General features: G+C 41.7%; 1 pseudogene; it reads right to left on the bottom strand.

The window, feature by feature from the left end:
• Positions 1–19,559: 19,559 nt before the first annotated feature.
• LOC122945905 lies at positions 19,560–19,678 on the bottom strand (annotated as a pseudogene).
• Positions 19,679–19,894: the final 216 nt, after the last annotated feature.

The raw sequence follows: 19,894 nt of genomic DNA, 5'->3' as shown, positions 1-19,894 counted from the left end.
GTAAGGAGCAGTAGACTATGTATAGGATAAGTAGAGTGTAGCATAGTATAATTAGTGCAGGTAGAGAGCAGTACAGTATATTTATTCCAAGAAGACATCAGTACACTACATGTCCTACAGAGAGCGGTTAGTCACATGTTCAGTATGTTGGTACTGTAACTTTAACTCGGTTTATATCTACCCAAGAAAATAAATTGCAAGCTGTTAACCTCATATCCTCAAGCAGTTGCAACCTGATGCACTCTTGCAGTGTGGGGACATATTAGGACACAAAAAGTATTGTTAAAAATCAAGACAGAAAAAAAACCCTAAACTAGTTACTTCAGCATAGCTTTACAAAAGATCTGCGTGCAGTGAAAATTACATTTCGCTGTTTAAAAAATGATGTGCTAGTAGATGAATATGTCAAGCGAATAGAAAAGATATATCCCCTGAAGAAAAATATAGAAATAGTCCTTGTTTGATTAGAATATTCAGGACAAATAACAATATTTCCACAGTCCGTCAGTCTTTTTTTACATTCAGCATTGCTCCGCTATATAAAAATGAGCAAGGGTGAATAATTGTGGCTTTATACTAAACATACAAGTGCAATATCTATAAGGACGCATTAAAGAACAATCTGTTTCATAGTCCAGGAACAAAATGCAGGAAGAAAAATGTCTCCTGAGCTTTAATGTTATATATTTTGCGATAATGTGAAATGTTTCATTGCATAAAGCACAAAGGGTTCATATGAGGAGATTTGGCACAGCTACGCCAAAATGGCTTATGTAAAAGCTTACCTTAAAGTTTGAATAAAAAAAAAAAAGTCTACTTAAAAGTAGTAGTGGCAACTGCAGGAGGCATTGCTTTGGTATGAGTAAATGGACCTATATGCCCATGGGACACGGAGGCCTAGAAAATTCGGGAACCTGGACCCTCTCTGTTGATCATGATGCACAGGTTATAGGGAGGACTATGCAGCTGCTAAACCCAGCTGCACAATCCTCTTTATTACGTGCTGAGCACTGATGTCTACAGCACAGGTAGGATGAGTAACCTGAATGCAGTGAGCTCATAATGCTCAACTACAGTACAGACCAAAAGTTTGGACGCACCTTTTCATTCAAAGAGTTTTCTTTTTTTTTTTCATGACACTGAAGGCATCAAAACTATGAATTAACACATGCAGAATTATATACATAACAAAAAAGTGTGAAACAACTGAAAATATGTCATATTCTGGGTTCTTCAAAGTAGCCACCTTTTGCTTTGATTACTGCTTTGCACACTCTTGGCATTCTCTTGATGAGCTTCAAGAGGTAGTCACCTGAAATGGTCTTCCAACAGTCTTGAAGGAGTTCCCAGAGATGCTTAGCACTTGTTGGCCCTTTTGCCTTTACTCTGCGGTCCAGCTCACCCCAAACCATCTCGATTGGGTTCAGGTCCGGTGACTGTGGAGGCCAGGTCATCTGGCGGCACCCCATCACTCTCCTTCATGGTCAAATAGCCCTTACACAGCCTGGAGGTGTGTTTGGGGTCATTGTCCTGTTGAAAAATAAATGATGGTCCAATTAAACACAAACCGGATGGAATAGCATGCCGCTGCAAGATGCTGTGGTAGCCATGCTGGTTCAGTATGCTTTCAATTTTGAATAAATCCCCAACAGAGTCACCAGCAAAGCACCATCACACCTCCTCCTCCTCCACGGTGGTTGGAACCAAAGATCTCAAATTTGGACTCATCAGACCAAAGCACAGATTTCCACTGGTCTAATGTCCATTCCTTGTGTTCTTTAGCCCAAACAAGTCTCTTCTGCTTGTTGCCTGTCCTTAGCAGTGGTTTCCTAGCAGATATTCTACCATGAAGGCTTGATTCACACAGTCTCCTCTTAACAGTTGTTCTAGAGATGTGTCTGCTGCTAGAACTCTGTGTGGCATTGACCTGGTCTCTAATCTGAGCTGCTGTTACCCTGCGATTTCTGAGGCTGGTGACTCGGATTAACTTATCCTCCACAGCAGAGGCGACTCTTGGTCTTCCTTTCCTGGGGCGGTCCGCATGTGAGCCAGTTTCTTTGTAGCGCTTGATGGTTTTTGTGACTGCACTTGGGGACACTTTCAAAGTTTTGCCAATTTTTCGGACTGACTGACCTTCATTTCTTAACCACTTCCCATCTGGGCCATTTGCACCCTTCCTGACCAGACCTAATTATGCTAAACTGACATATCTCACTTTATGTGGTAATAACTTTGGAACGCCTTTATTTATCCAAGTCATTCAGAGATTGTTTTCGTGACACATTGTACTTCATGATAGTCATAAATTTTATTCAAAATATTTCACCATTATTTATGAAAAAATCCCAAATTTACCCAAAAATTCGAAAAATTAGCAATTTTCAAAATATCAATTTCTCTGCTTTTAAAACAGAAAGTGATACCTCATAAAATATTTATTACTTAACATTCCCCATATGTCTACTTTATGTTGGCATCATTTTGGAAATGTCATTTTATTTTTTTAGGACGTTAGAAGGCTTAGAAGTTTAGAAGTAATTCTTCAAATTTTTAAGAAAATTGCCAAAACCCACTTTTTAAGGACCAGTTCAGGTCTGAAGTCACTTTGTGGGGCCTACATAGTGGATACCCCCATAAATGACCCCATTGTAGAAACTACACCCCTCAAGGTATTCAAAACCGATTTTACAAACTTTGTTAACCCTTTAGGCGTTCCACAAGAATTAAAGGAAAATGGAGATCAAATTTTTAAATTTCACTTTTTTGGCAGATTTTCCATTTTAATCAAATTTTTTCTTTAACACATCGATGGTTAACAGCCAAACAAAACTCAATATTTATTACCCAGATTCTGCGGTTTACAGAAACACCCCACATGTGGTCATAAACTGCTGTATGGGCACACGGCAGGGCGCAGAAGAAAAGGAACTCCACATGGTTTTTAGATGCCATGTCCCATTTGAAGCCCCCTGATGCACCCTTACAGTGGAAACTCCCAAGAAGTGACCCCATTGTGGAAACTAGGGGATAAGGTGCCAGTTTTATTAGTACTATTTTTGGGTACATATGATTTTTTGATCATTCATTATAACACTTTATGGGGCAAGGTGACCAAAAAATTGGTTGTTTTAGCACAGTTTCTATTTATTTATTTTTACAGCGTTCACCTGAGGAGTTCAGTCAAGTGACATTTTTATAGAGCAGATTGTTACGGACGTGGCGATACCTAATATGTATACTTTTTCTCATTTATTAAAGTTTTACACAATAATAGCATTTTTGAAACAAAAAAATTATGTTTTAATGTGTCCATGTGCTGAGAGCTATAGTTTTTTTTATTTTTTGAGAGATTTTCTTTTGTAGGGGCTAATTTTTTGCGGGATGAGGTGACTGTTTTATTGGTAAATTTTTTTGGGACATACGCATTTTTGATCACTTGGTGTTGCACCTTTTGTGATGTAAGGTGACAAAAATTGCTTGTTTTGACAGTTTTTTTTTTTTTTTACGGTGTTCACCCGAGGGGTTAGGTCATGTGATATTTTTATAGAGCTGGTTTTTACGGACGCGACAATACCAAATATGTCTATTTTATTTAATTTTTTCTATTTTTAACATTTTTTTTATTCCTTACTTGGGGACTTTTTTTTTTTTTTACATGTGAAACTGTTTTTTATTTTATTTTTTCAACCCTTTATTTTTTATTTTTTATTTTACACTTTTCGTCCCCCATAAGGTCATACAAGACCTCTGGGGGACATTTACTTCACTTTTTCTTCACTGTTGATTTTTCACTATGTCAGCCCCAGTTACAGGAGAAATGCACCCCCCCAGAGAGGCTGTACAGCGCAATACAGCGCTGTACAGCCTCAATGCAGGGCTGATCGAGGTCTGTGAAAGACCTCACACAGCTCCTGCACTCTCCGGTCCCGGATACACAGCGCTCGGCGATCCAGAAGGCAGGGACACCTGGGCACTGTCCCTGCCTTCTCTCTGGGTTGCCCTGCTGTCACTGACAGCGGGCAACCCGATCAGCAGCTGCACGATTAGCGTGCAGCTGCAGTTTCTGAACGGACGTTTTAAAACGTCCATTCAGAAATAGAGATCCACCCATAGGACGTTTATATCCTATGGGCGGACGGAAAGTGGTTAAAGTAATGATGGCCACTCGTTTTTCTTTACTTAGCTGCTTTTTTCTTGCCATAATACAAATTCTAACAGTCTATTCAGTAGGACTATCAGCTGTGTATCCACCTGACTTCTCCACAACGCAACTGATGGTCCCAACCCCATTTATAAGGCAAGAAATCACACTTATTAAACCTGACAGGGCACACCTGTGAAGTGAAAACCATTTCAGGTGACTACCTCTTGAAGCTCATCAAGAGAATGCCAAGAGTGTGCAAAGCAGTAATCAAAGCAAAAGGTGGCTACTTTGAAGAACCTAGAATATGACATATTTTCAGTTGTTTCACACTTTTTTGTTATGTATATAATTCCACATGTGTTAATTCATAGTTTTGATGCCTTCAGTGTGAATCTACAATTTTCATAGTCATGAAAATAAAGAAAACTCTTTGAATGAGAAGGTTTGTCCAAACGTTTGGTCTGTACTGTACCTCTCAGAAGCTGCAGAGACATTACTGAGCCTGGGAGATGTGTACACCAATGGCCATCATATATGAACCCTTAGATACCTTCATTCAGTTGCATAATAAGAAGCTTTTGGACCCCAATTCAAAATCTGGAATTTGGAGTCCAACTCCTCACCATGTGCCATTTATAATATAGGAGGATTTGTTATGTGTCATAGGGGTCTTTGAGACTGCAACCTCCTCACTCTCTGTACATCCATGCTTTACTAATCTAGATCACATTGGGTGCTGGAATTACACTTCTAACAACACTATACCACTATGGATTTCATTAACACCTACATTACCCTAGCCCAACATGGATACTATCACTAACCCCTTTATTACCCACGACCATCCCAATAACTAGAATTAGTTCCTTTACTTTCCTACGCCATCATGGATTAGAATCAACTCTTTTATTACCCTAGACCACTAAAGGTGCTGCATTAATCTCCATGCTACCCTAAGTCACTAGGGATGCTAGTGTGATGGCTGTTGTGAGGTGCATGGGCATTCAACACCAGGGCACCCCATCCACCACAAGACAGGAGACCCCAGAATCCTGGGTTTTCCTCAAGGAGAAGAAGGGTTGAGCCTCTCCCTTTACTTTAGGCTTGGCCTGGGGGAGGGCTGAAGGATAGTTAGCTACCATGAGAACTATGGCCACCCTCATTGCCAACGCCTCCTGTTGAAGTGGGCTCAAAATGTCCATTTAGTTAAGTGAAGAAAAATGTTATTTGATGATTGCCACTCACCTATCAAGAGAAAGTAATGTGTTCTCTGAACTGCTGAAAGCCACATGAAAGGCCCAAAAATTTGTTTCGGACAACCCTGGTAATAAAAACCATGTGCAGTCTGGGAAACTATATGACAATGGCTTTTCCAGAAACCATATTGATATTTCTGGTTTAGTCTTTATGTTTATAAGCAAATCAATTCTAAATTTCACAAAAATCTTCTTACCAAACAAATGTAAAGTTTTGTCAATTCGCTTCAGACAAATCATTCAAAAAGGCACCCATGCCATTTTACTGTGGAAATTGAAAGGAAAAAAGGCAGGGAGCCTGAAGATAGAGGATCACTTGGAGGGGATGAGGTTGCACCAATTGGCTCTCTGGCTGACAGACCGTGAGCCAATCAAGGGGCAGGATTTTGGCAAGCCCTTCAGAATCTGGGCTAGCTCAGAAGCACAGATGCTATTTTGAACCTAGCTTGCCATGTGAGAGTACCTGTGCTAGATGTGTCTAGCATACAGTAGGGTTGAGCGATCACAGCCCCCTGTAAGATATCAGGTGCTGCCAGGCAGCAGGGGGCCAGACCCCCCTCCCTCCTCAGTATAAAAATCATTGGTGGCCAGTGCACCCCCCCTATTAAAATCATTGGTGGCTAGTGCGGCCCCCCCACCCCCTATTCAAATCATTGGTGTCCAGTGCGGCCTCCCCTCCCCACTAATTAAAATCATTGGTTAACAACCCCCCTCCCCCCCATCATTGGTGGCAGCGGAGCGGCAGTTCCGATCTCAGTCCCAGTTTATTCGCTGGGGCTCCGATCGGTTACCATTGCAGCAAGGACGCTACTGCAGTCCTGGCTGCCATGGTTACTTAGCACTTTTAGCAGTATTATACTTACCTGCGCTGTCTGTGGCCGGCCGGCGCTCCTCCTACTGGTAAGTGAAAGGTCTGTGCGGCGCATTGCTTATAGCACAGACCTGTCACTTACCAGTAGGAGGAGCGCCCGGCCGGCCACAGACAGCGCATGTAAGTATAATTCTGCTAAAAGTGCTAAGTAACCATGGCAGCCAGGACTGCAGTAGCGTCCTGGCTGCCATGGTAACCGATCGGAGCCCCAGCAATTAAACTGGGACTCCTATCGGAACTGCCGCTCCGTTGCCCGCTGCCACCAATGATGGGGGGTGTTGTTAACCTGTGGCCACTGCCACCGATGATTTTAATAGGGGGGAGGGCGCACTAACCCCCAAGGATTTTAATAGAGGGGGTGGGGGGGGCCGCACTGGCCACCAATGATTTTAATACTGAGGAGGGAGGGAGGGGGGCCACACTGGCCACCAATGATTTTAATACTGGGGAGGGAGTGCGGCACCTGAGGGGTTAATTATGCGGATCACAGCCCTCTGTAAGAGTTTGGGTGCTGCCAGGCAGCAGGGGGCAGTTATGTACACAGTTCTTAGTATATTCTAACTTGAAGCGTCCCCATCACTATCGTGATGGGGACGATCGTGAAAACATAGATCTGAAAAAGCTAATACTATTGTTTTCCGTTATAACCATGTTATAACGGAAAATAATAAAGGGAAGTTCGGGTCCCCATTGACTTCAATGGGGTTCGGGTTCGGGTCCAAGTTCGGATCAAGTTCGGCTCCCGAACCCAAACTTTGGCCGAACTCCCCGTACCGAACATCTAGGTGTTCGCTCAACTCTAGCAGACAGCAATTACAGACAAAAGCCATTAGTCGATTGTAGGGATAATGTAGGGATATATTTAGTAAGGTAGTTTGAATTAGGGGACATTCATACGACCCTATGTATTTTGCGGTCCACAAAATATAGATGATGTTCGTGTGACTTCCATGAAACATCCAAAGTCGATTTGCATAAAACTTCATTCTAATACTGTACGGAGCAGGAGCTCCGTATAGTATTAGAATTTAATGGCTCGAATGAGCCTAAGACTTTGCGTAATAACTTCATAAATTAATTTGTACTGTAAAAAAACATTTCCCGAAATCGGGTTCAGTTCCACGGTACCATTTGTTTCGTCTGAAGTCGATTCTCTTATCCCTAGGTACTGTACATGGTCCACATTTGCGCCCAAGAATAGGACATGTTCTATCTTTTGTGAAATGGACATACGGATGTGGAAAGCACACATATTTTTTTATACTATAATTGGCCATTGTTGGAATACTCTTGAATGACTCCAGCCACAATATATATATATATATATATAAAGCGAAGAAGTAGGACTGCACTCCAAAATGTGGTAAAATAGCAGTGATTTATTCACCCATGATATGGCAAGTCTTGCGACGTTTCGGCTCACAAGAGCCTTCCTCAAGCATAGTAACAATGAAAATCAGAACATATAAAGGCATTTACAAAGTGTCCAACCCACAAAGGTGTGGTCACAATCAATTACAATTACATACATCTGGTTGAGATCAATAAAGTGCAAATATATAAAGTGACAAGTGCTAAATAATGTACAACTCTAGGTATGCCTTACCCTCAGCGAGAGCCAAACTGTGTACAATACTTTGTATAGGTAGATTCACAATTAAATAAGTGACTTATTGAATGTGGATCACAGAAACACGGCCTTCAGTGGCGATGGGGCCCACATATACCATCGCGTTCGTTGCGGGTCTTCAACTCATCAATGCGCATGTTCGCACTGACCTCATGGTATGCGTCATAGTGTAAAATTCGCGCGCATGCGCATGAGCGCAAACTCGCGCGCACGCGTCTGCGCGCAAATTCGCGCGCACGCGTCCGCGCGCAAATTCACACGCATGCGCATCATGAGATCGGCGCAAAGGTACCATTTTACTTAAGGGAATCCACCCTACAATTCTATTTGTATTATATGTGACTGTTATATAAATAGGATCGTTATATAAACATGCGACCGCTGTAGGGATCTCCTACAAAAGCCAGCTTCTGGACCGGGATCCCGACCTTACGAGCGAGACACCTGACCAGGGGGCCGTGAATGCCAGGGGAGCGCATTTCCATGATCTCTGCCGGCAGTCTAGGCCCATTGCTGGTAATTAAAGCAGTCATGAAGAGATACTCACTCCCAAATAAACAGTCATATCATATAAATATAAAGGTACAGATGTATATCTGAAGTAACGCATGGATGTAAAGACGCAAAGACGCAGATGTCCACGCTGGGCCGCATCGTCCACAAAGGCAAAAAATTCCAGGATCCACATCCAATAGTGTGAAAATATATAAAACCTAAAAACAAAGAGAGAGGAATAAATATTTCCAAATATAATACAGATATATATTGATCTTTTCACGGTTATCTTACACCAATATACCGATATAAGGAGGAGAACACATATATGCGATTGGACTAAGAATGACCCGCAGATCCACAACACTGTCACCTGAACTCGATGTTGAGACCCTTAGGGTGCAGGCTGTCAAGATCATAAATCCAGCGTAATTCTCTTTTTTTCAAGAGAGTTAAGCGATCACCACCTCTTCTAGGGAGCCTAACCTGATCGATGATCCAACATCTTAGATCCCGCTCGCAGTGTCCTAGGGATCCAAAATGTCTGGATACTGGTAGATCAGTGCGTTTCTTCCTTATTGAGTTCCTATGGTTATTCAACCTAACTTTTAATTCTGTAGAAGTTTCCCCAACATATAATAAGTTACAGGGGCAGGCCAACACATATATCACATATGACGATGAACAGTTTAAATGGAACTTAATGGGGTATTCTTTATTTGTGAACGGATGTACAAAGGACTTAGCTTTGCAAATATGTCGACAATTGACGCAACCGAGACACGGAAAACATCCGAGGCCCGGCTGCGCCAATGTCCGCTGTACACTGATCTTCTTCGGACCTGTATCAGCCCTGACCAATTGATCTTTAAGGTTTTTATTTTTACGGTACGATAGAAGAGGAGGGAATTTAAATTCCGGAACATCTACAATGGACCTGCTTAAGATACTCCAATTATTTTTGAGGATACGACCTATCTCCAAAGAACACTCAGAGTAGGTAGACCTGAATGGTATTCTCTGAGTTTCCTTGGGGGTAGTTGATATTATTTCAGTATTCGTATCTAGAATTTTATTCTTGTGTGTATCTAATAATTTACGGGGATAGCCCCGGTCCCTAATTTGCAAGCCATCATTTCCAATGTGTCTAACAGTTCAGTATGGTCAGAGACAATACGTTTCGTACGTAAAAATTGTGAGTAAGGAAGGTGTTTCACTAAACTGCGTGGGTGATTACTTTCGTATCGCAAAATAGTGTTCCTATCGGTCGGCTTAACATACAATCCTGTACCAATTGTACCATCAACCAATTTCACATTGGTATCCAAGAATGATAATTGTGTCTTGGAGTATGATACAGTGTATTGAAGATCCGGGTCTATGTTATTAAGGTATACATGGAACTCACTCAATTGTGATTCCGTACCAGACCACAGGAGGAAGACGTCATCTATGTATCGCCACCACCTAATCACATGTTCAAAGTGGTGGGACACATAGATAAAGTCTTCCTCCATGTGTCGCATGTAGATATTTGCGTACGTTGGGGCCACATTGGACCCCATCGCCACGCCACGTTTCTGATTATAGAAAATGTCTTGAAACAAGAAGTAATTGTTTTCAAGAATTAGTCTCAGTAGAGTATTTATAAAACATTTCGCATTCTGTGTTACGGGCGAGTCATCCAGATATTTGTTGACCGCACTAATGCCCTTCTCATGCCCTATTGATGTGTATAAAGACACAACATCAAAGGATACGAGAATCACAGTCTGCATGTCACTGATGTCCACAGCCCTCAGTTGTTCTAGAAAATCGCCTGTATCCTTTATATAAGACTTTCCAGCCATTGAGAATTCTCTGAGTAACCTGTCTAGAAAAATGGATATCCTACTGAAAACAGAATCAGAGCCAGACACGATGGGGCGGCCGGGGGGGTCCACCAAGCTCTTATGGACCTTAGGTAATATATATATGACGGGAGTAATGGGAGTAGTGATCGTCAGATACTCCCTTAATCCCTCATCTATAATACCCCCGGCCACCGCATCGGATAGGCTCTTGTTGATAATGGCCATAATGCGAAATTTAGGGTCACCTTGCAATACACCATACACATTTATATCATTCAATTGACGTTCGATTTCCTTAATATACTTTTGTGTATCAAGGACAACTACCCCACCGCCCTTATCGGCCGGTTTAATAGTTAACTGGGGGTTGTTCTTGAGCTGGGATAGGGCCTCTATTTCAGCAGTGGTCAGATTGGGGTTGCTTACTCTAGCTGTATCCCCATGTAGGGATTTTAGCATACTGACATCTCGTTGAACTGCCGAAATATAGGCCTCTATCGCAGGTTCGTCTATATTAGGAGAAAGGCGCTTTTATTAAACAGGTTTAATCCCCTAAGTGAAAATTCGCTAGAGCATGTTTGTAAATTTACATTACGTCCCTTAAAGAATATTTTAAGTCTAAGGGAACGAAAAAAATCAGTTAAATCCATCTCTAAGTCAAACCAATTTACCTTTGTACTTGGGCAAAAGGTGAGACCCTTGGACAGGACACTCAGTTGGGCTTCAGTCAATTCAACTGAGGATAAATTAAAGACTATTGTCTCTTTCTCTGAGATGGCGCTTTGGTTGATTGCAGTCTGGTTCTGTTCTGTCGCTGTTTTCCCTTGTCTTCTATACCGGCGACCTCCCCTCCTGGTTCTTGTTCTTTTCCTTTCTTTATCTCTGGATCCACCCCTAAAAAAGCTTTATCTTCATCTGTGGGCAATGGAGTATACTTTTTCTTTCTCCTATTATCACGATTGGAGCTCATTGATGGCTGGTCAGTTTGCCAGGTGTATATATCACCTCGTTTGTAGTTGTCCACATCACGTGACCACTTGCTCCTTTTCCCTTCCTCCAATTCCATCTGAAACTTATCAAGTTGAATTTTAATTTCCTCTTTGTATAAAGTAAGATCGTCGGCAGGTAATTGTGTCTGCAATGTCCGTTCAACCTCTGTCAGTTCCTCCGAAAGTGAGGCCACTTCTATTTGCAAAAAATCGATGTTTAGCAAAATATAATCAAGTGAATACCTGTTTGATAACATCTCAAAGCGTTTACAAAATAATTCATTATTAGGAAACAGATTCGGCCGCAGATTTGAACGCATTCCTCTCGGAATTTTCTTTTCTTTATAATACTGCCCCAAAGTGGCCATATGTAATCTCATTGCAATGAGGCGCCTGGATAAAGCGACATACTTGCGTTTGAGTTCCTTTACGGTTGGAGCTTGTAGAAATGAGGCATCACTCTCAATTCCCCGCATAATGCGATCCACCTCCTCAGCAGTATAGGTGCCGCCATAGGGTGTTTCCGTATTTGACATGGTAAATACTTCAGGTGTGCTCACCCACGGTGCCAGTAATAGTAGATGAAAAAAGTCCAGTGGGAGCACCACCAGAGTACGGGTGCAGAGTCCAACACAGGGCAGTGGCAAACCCCAAAATTGTATAAAGCGAAGAAGTAGGACTGCACTCCAAAATGTGGTAAAATAGCAGTGATTTATTCACCCATGATATGGCAAGTCTTGCGACGTTTCGGCTCACAAGAGCCTTCCTCAAGCATAGTAACAATGAAAATCAGAACATATAAAGGCATTTACAAAGTGTCCAACCCACAAAGGTGTGGTCACAATCAATTACAATTACATACATCTGGTTGAGATCAATAAAGTGCAAATATATAAAGTGACAAGTGCTAAATAATGTACAACTCTAGGTATGCCTTACCCTCAGCGAGAGCCAAACTGTGTACAATACTTTGTATAGGTAGATTCACAATTAAATAAGTGACTTATTGAATGTGGATCACAGAAACACGGCCTTCAGTGGCGATGGGGCCCACATATACCATCGCGTTCGTTGCGGGTCTTCAACTCATCAATGCGCATGTTCGCACTGACCTCATGGTATGCGTCATAGTGTAAAATTCGCGCGCATGCGCATGAGCGCAAACTCGCGCGCACGCGTCTGCGCGCAAATTCGCGCGCACGCGTCCGCGCGCAAATTCACACGCATGCGCATCATGAGATCGGCGCAAAGGTACCATTTTACTTAAGGGAATCCACCCTACAATTCTATTTGTATTATATGTGACTGTTATATAAATAGGATCGTTATATAAACATGCGACCGCTGTAGGGATCTCCTACAAAAGCCAGCTTCTGGACCGGGATCCCGACCTTACGAGCGAGACACCTGACCAGGGGGCCGTGAATGCCAGGGGAGCGCATTTCCAGGGAATTTAAATTCCCTCCTCTTCTATCGTACCGTAAAAATAAAAACCTTAAAGATCAATTGGTCAGGCCTGTTACAGGTCCGAAGAAGATCAGTGTACAGCGGACATTGGCGCAGCCGGGCCTCGGATGTTTTCCGTGTCTCGGTTGCGTCAATTGTCGACATATTTGCAAAGCTAAGTCCTTTGTACATCCGTTCACAAATAAAGAATACCCCATTAAGTTCCATTTAAACTGTTCATCGTCATATGTGATATATGTGTTGGCCTGCCCCTGTAACTTATTATATGTTGGGGAAACTTCTACAGAATTAAAAGTTAGGTTGAATAACCATAGGAACTCAATAAGGAAGAAACGCACTGATCTACCAGTATCCAGACATTTTGGATCCCTAGGACACTGCGAGCGGGATCTAAGATGTTGGATCATCGATCAGGTTAGGCTCCCTAGAAGAGGTGGTGATCGCTTAACTCTCTTGAAAAAAAGAGAATTACGCTGGATTTATGATCTTGACAGCCTGCACCCTAAGGGTCTCAACATCGAGTTCAGGTGACAGTGTTGTGGATCTGCGGGTCATTCTTAGTCCAATCGCATATATGTGTTCTTCCTCCTTATATCGGTATATTGGTGTAAGATAACCGTGAAAAGATCAATATATATCTGTACTATATTTGGAAATATTTATTCCTCTCTCTTTGTTTTTAGGTTTTATATATTTTCACACTATTGGATGTGGATCCTGGAATTTTTTGCCTTTGTGGACGATGCGGCCCAGCGTGGACATCTGCGTCTTTGCGTCTTTACATCCATGCGTTACTTCAGATATACATCTGTACCTTTATATTTATATGATATGACTGTTTATTTGGGAGTGAGTATCTCTTCATGACTGCTTTAATTACCAGCAATGGGCCTAGACTGCCGGCAGAGATCATGGAAATGCGCTCCCCTGGCATTCACGGCCCCCTGGTCAGGTGTCTCGCTCGTAAGGTCGGGATCCCGGTCCAGAAGCTGGCTTTTGTAGGAGATCCCTACAGCGGTCGCATGTTTATATAACGATCCTACTTTATATAACAGTCACATATAATACAAATAGAATTGTAGGGTGGATTCCCTTAAGTAAAATGGTACCTTTGCGCCGATCGCATGATGCGCATGCGTGTGAATTTGCGCGCGGACGCGTGCGCGCGAATTTGCGCGCAGACGCGTGCGCGCGAGTTTGCGCTCATGCGCATGCGCGCGAACTTTTACACTATGACGCACTACCATGAGGTCAGTGCGAACATGCGCATTGATGAGTTGAAGACCCGCAACGAACGCGATGGTATATGTGGGCCCCATCGCCACTGAAGGCCGTGTTTCTGTGATCCACATTCAATAAGTCACTTATCTAATTGTGAATCTACCTATACAAAGTATTGTACACATTTTGGCTCTCGCTGAGGGTAAGGCATCCCTAGAGTTGTACATTATTTAGCACTTGTCACTTTATATATTTGCACTTTATTGATCTCAACCAGATGTATGTAATTGTAATTGATTGTGACCACACCTTTGTGGGTTGGACACTTTGTAAATGCCTTTATATGTTCTGATTTTCACTGTTACTATGCTTGAGGAAGGCTCTTGTGAGCCGAAACGTCGCAAGACTTGCCATATCATGGGTGAATAAATCACTGCTATTTTACCACATTTTGGAGTGCAGTCCTACTTCTTCGCTTTATACAATTTTGGGGTTTGCCACTGCCCTGTGTTGGACTCTGCACCCGTACTCTGGTGGTGCTCCCACTGGACTTTTTTCATCTATATATATATATATATATATATATATATATATATATATATATATATTTAAATGTGTATGAATGACTTAAAAAAATGTAAAAATAAAAGTCATACTCACCTCAACAATCTGACACTCCTTCCAAGCAGATTCCACACCTTCACTTCAGCAAGTGATTGTTTTTCACAGCTAGGAGGGTGGAGATTTTGAGGAGCCCAGGGACCCATGAAAGCCATTCTGACTCCCTTTTCAAAAAAGTTCACCAGCTGAATCATCCCTTTTATATGACTTGGATATTTAATATGGCAGGTAAAGAAAGAGTTGATCCTGACCACCAAGAAATCTTTGCTTTATATAGCTCTGGTCCTAATTAATGGGAACTGCACAGTATAATATTGACAAGTGTGATAGGAACATATTACTTGCCACCTTAACATTGGGTCCATGTCTACAATTGGGCACAATACTGTACACCAACACTTCCTGCAATCAAGGTTTTCAGTAAAAGGTTAGAATAAGCCACAAAGATGGAAGAGGAAACAAAAGATAAGGAACCATGTTGTTAAATCGTAGTACTGAAAGGGTTGAGGGGTAAGAGAAATTGATTGTATGGTAGGAACAGTATCCTGGAGTGTAATGGTAAAAGAATATAGATTACACTTTAGTAAAAGTCAATATAAAATAAATGAGTCAACTGAAGTTACTCTCGGCTGACTATCAGATGGAATGAGAAGACATCTTAATGAATACAAAATAGGATGGAAGAATAGACAGTAAATAACCTACTCATCACAAGGAAAAGGTCACCGACAGGGATCTTCTGGGATTTCATCTAGGAGAGCTCTTCTGTAATGTCTTCGTTAGTGGTACAATAAATGGTCCAGGAAAAATGATATGCCCTTCAAAGATGACAAACCATATGGAAGATGCTGCCAGCTGATTAATGGGTGAGGTAAACAAGAGTACAAGACAGCATAATGTAAAGACAACGTTAAGATTAATAGTAAAGACAGAGCAACAATGGAAACAGCAGGAGATCTTATTACCTGAGATGAGAATATAAAAATAACATCTATATCCACGTGAATTATTATATTATTCGGAAAATGTTATGCTATTCTCCTCCAGCCTGCTTCAGACACAATCCAGTTTTTTGATGTATCACTGGACAACCTTCACTTAGTCTCCAGGAGAAAATCCTTTGATTAATCATGATGTCCAAATACATTAGGCTTCAACAGATGGACTTCTCCCCTGCTTGTCCTAGACATCCCTTCTACTGGCTTTCCCTAATGTCTACGTGTAAAGTAAAAGTCCCTAAGTGATTGTGGCTAATTGTGTAACAAGGAGGAAAACATCTTCCTAATCCTATGAGAGTGGTCAAAAATATTCTATGGATCTCGATAACTCTAAGATACAGATGTGTCCACCGTTACCTTTGATTGAATTTGGTTGAGGCTCCAATGTCTTGCAAATCAAGTTCAATAAAATGTGGCAACATGTTGGCAAAACCCTTGATGGGCTGCAATACCCATAACAGCCCCAGACACAGACCAGTGGGACCAGTGGGGATGCCAGCTTCAGCAACCTATGAGTGTGAAGGATCTACAGGCCCAGCTGTAACATCTGTGGGGAAATGTGCTGCAAGATACCATGCAGAACCTGTATGCCTCCATGCCCAACTGTATCTCATTTTTTATCCAAGTTAGATGACATACCTTATCTTGTATTCTGGCCAGAGGCCATATCTCATCTTGTATCCAGTTTAGAGGCCGTATTTCATACTGTATCCAGGCTAGAGGCCGTATCTAATCTTATATCCAGACTTGAGGTTGTATCTCATCTTGTATCCAGACTAGATGCTGTATCTCATCTTGTATCCAGTTTACAAGTTGTATCTCATCTTGTATCCAGGCTAGAGGCTGTATATCATCTTGTATCAAGGCTAGAGGCCGTATCTCATCTTGTATCCAGGCTAGAGGCTGTATCTCATCTTGTATCCAGGCTAGAGGCTGTATTTCATCTTGTATCAAGGCTAGAATCTAAACAAAAGGGTTCTAGAGCCTCATCTTAATTCAGTTTTCCTAATTGAATTAAGATGAATGATATGAAAATAACATTCATTTGTGGTGCAACCCCTTTAAATATACATATGCCTATCAATCTGGAAGAACTAGTTTCCAGTACATTTTATTTTTATCTATTCTTCCCTTATATATATTTACTGCAAAAGTGGGTTTTTTGATATGGTCCAGGACATTTTAGAAAATTTTGATTTTGAATACAACCAGACTTTCTTCTGACAGCTTCCATCTCCATCTTCCATGGGTTCTTTTAACAGCAGACAACTCTCCCCAAGCATATTACATTCTGGTGCTAATCATGGAGGAGGACGAGACGAGACATTTATATAGCTGATTGTGTTCAGTTCACAGAATTGTTAATCAACCTATGCTACAGCATAAAAGGGAGAATGCTTATAATTATTACAACTATCTACACAATTTTCTGCCCGAGCAACAATCCATTAACAGCAAAATTTGGATTGTTACTCCCCATTGATTCTACATACTTTTTTAATTTGCTGGGAATTTCTGATTTGTTATGTAGAAGTGGTAAATGATGAGCTTAAAGTACATCAAGTAGGGTTTACCGTGTTCATGTTGGCAGACTAGAATGTGTCTGTGAAGATTCTGATACATCCAGGTCATGGTACGTCAGAGTCAATGCTCGCCCTCGTGACCCACCACACTGCCTGCTGGCGTCTGGGGGAAGAAAAGGAAGGCTTTGCGCTGCCGGGAGAGATGGGTCAGCCCCCAGCTTAATGGAACTCTCCTCAGACCTGCTAGGTGACTCCCCGACGGTATGGTGGTAACGTTGCATTTTCGGATGCACCGGGCGGAGGTGTGTCTCCCCTCTACTACTCTGCTGCATTCCAGCCCTTGATCCAGCACCTTTGACGATTGGAGTGAGTGAGAACCAGCGGATACATTATCATCTTCTACTGAACTTTAGTGATGAGCAGGATGTGCCATATTCGATTTCGCGATATTTCACAAATATTCGATTGAATATTCGTCTTATATTTGTCGAAATCGAATATTCGGCATTATTCTAATAATCGCGAATAATATGGAATTTAATTATTCGCGTATTGCGATTTTCTTTTAACTGTATAATGCAACTTTCCTATTGGTTGGCTATGGCTATGTCTAATATGTGTATTTTACGAATATTCGCTATATTGCTATATATTCTTGTTTTAGGATATGACGAATATTCTAAAAAACAAAGTTATAGCAATATAGCGAATATTCGTAAAATACACATATAGACTGCAATTTATCTAATATAGTGCTATAATTTTTTTTTTTATAGTCAAATTTTTTTTGTCTCTTCTGAACTTCAGTTTTGGAAAAAATGTACGCTATTAAAAAAAAATACTATAGCACTATATTAGCTAAATTGCAGTCTATATGTGTAGTTTACGAATATTCGCTATATTGCTATATATTCTTGTTTTAGAATATGACGAATATGACGAATATTCTAAAAAACAAAGTTATAGCAATATAGCGAATATATTTGTTATTTAGAATATTCGTATTTTTTTTTTCAATCTGTACTATTATTCCACTTTGGCATACTGCTCCCCGACAAGCATCCCAATCACCATGGGAACGCCTGTGGGTTAGAATATACCATCGGATCTGAGTTTTCACGATCTCAGGGAAAACTCAGATCCGATGGTATTTTGTAACCCACAGGCGTTCCCATGGTGACGGAGACGCTTGTTGGGGAGTTGTATGTAAACAACTGTACAGTTTGGGGAAAAAAAGGTGATTATTCTAAATAACGAATATATTCCCTATATTGCTATATATTCATACATTCATAAATTTCCATATAAATACATGATTCCTTCCTGCTTAAGTTGCTTGTGGGCCAATGACTCATTGACCCACAAGAAAGAAGCAGGGAGGAATCATGTTTTCAGATGTTACAAAAATGACAAATATTCGATATAGGGAATATATAGCACTATATTTGAAATATTAGCGAATTAGCAAAGTTGCGATATTCGCGATCAATATTCGCTATTCGAATATTCGAGCTCAACACTACTTAACTTACCTGATTATTTCGACTGTACCCCCTTATTGATCCCCGGTAAAGCAGAGCTCTGGATCGAGCGCTGTGAGTATCGCAAAGCGTGAACTTGCAGAACCCCCCTGGAGCTGAATACACCTGGTTTCCATATTGTGTTGGTCTCTGCAGTGAGGGTTCTCCTCTGCCGCACATTAATCTGGCTCCCTATGGGAAGGAGGATTCAGAGGTGGGCTAATCTGCTTAGTTTGGGAGGTCGTATCCAGCAAGGTCTGGTGAAAATCAGATTTCTGGCTGATCACCCCACCCCTGCCTTTTGACTCTATTGCTCCCGGGCCCTCTATGCTCCTGGGTGTCACAATGCGCTCTGTGCGCGGTTCCAGGAGGCGTGGATGGATGAGGCGCACCCATCGTCGCCTGTTCCCATGGGAACCACACTGGGTCTGAGTGCCGAGCTGATCACTCGGCGTTCGGCTATATGGGCTGTATTGGAACTCAGGAGTTATGTGACCACGTCACATGACTCCACTGGTGCCCTATTTAAACAGGCAATCTGCTGGCCACAGATTGCCTGTTATTGAGGTCCTTTCTGCGATATACTTACCTGGTTTGTTGTTCCTGCTTGGCTTCTTCCCGTCCGTATCATCCTTTGGTCTTGGCGTTTCCTCCTGGTTCTGACTTTAGCTTCTCCTAACAATCCTCTGCTTGCTCCTCCGGTACTTTACTGCTCTCTTGGTTTTTAACTCAGCTTGTTTGACTACTCTGTTGCATGTGTTGTCTGTCTTCCCTGCACTTTCCTAGCTAAGGGCTTGTCGACCAGTTGTCCCTTGTCACTAGGACTTGCGAGGCAAGTAGGCAGGGACAAGGGTGCGGATGGAGCTCAGTGGTCACTTCCCACAGGCCCAAATTACCACTGTTACCATGAATCCTTTGGTTACCCTGACGGAGCATGTTTCTTTTTTTTTTTTTTCTTTTTTTTTTTTCCGAGTCAACGGAACAAGGGATTCCCAAACAGTCTCCCAAGCTGGTACTTGCCAAGCCTTAAGCTGTTTATCTTCTGCGATCTGACGAGTGCAGGTACATTCAGCTTAGAATAACCGTTGGCTTTTTTTTAGATTGATTATCTTTATTAATTAATATATCAAAACACTACAAATAGAAAAAAGGATGCAATTCCCCCCCAACCCCGATTCCCTAACCCCCCCCCCCTGCCCCCCTACCTGTGGTGCGTCAAAAAAAAAAAAAAAAAAAAAAAAAAAAAAAAATATTATTACAACTAGTCAGGTCCTCCAACCAGCCCATATCTTAGTCCACTTCTCCT

The sequence above is a fragment of the Bufo gargarizans genome, chromosome 8 (assembly GCF_014858855.1).
Source record: "Bufo gargarizans isolate SCDJY-AF-19 chromosome 8, ASM1485885v1, whole genome shotgun sequence".
In the NCBI taxonomy this organism is placed as follows: Eukaryota; Metazoa; Chordata; class Amphibia; order Anura; family Bufonidae; genus Bufo; species Bufo gargarizans.
The sequence above is the reverse complement of the archived record's forward strand: the minus strand, read 5'-3'. Positions and strand labels throughout refer to the sequence as shown.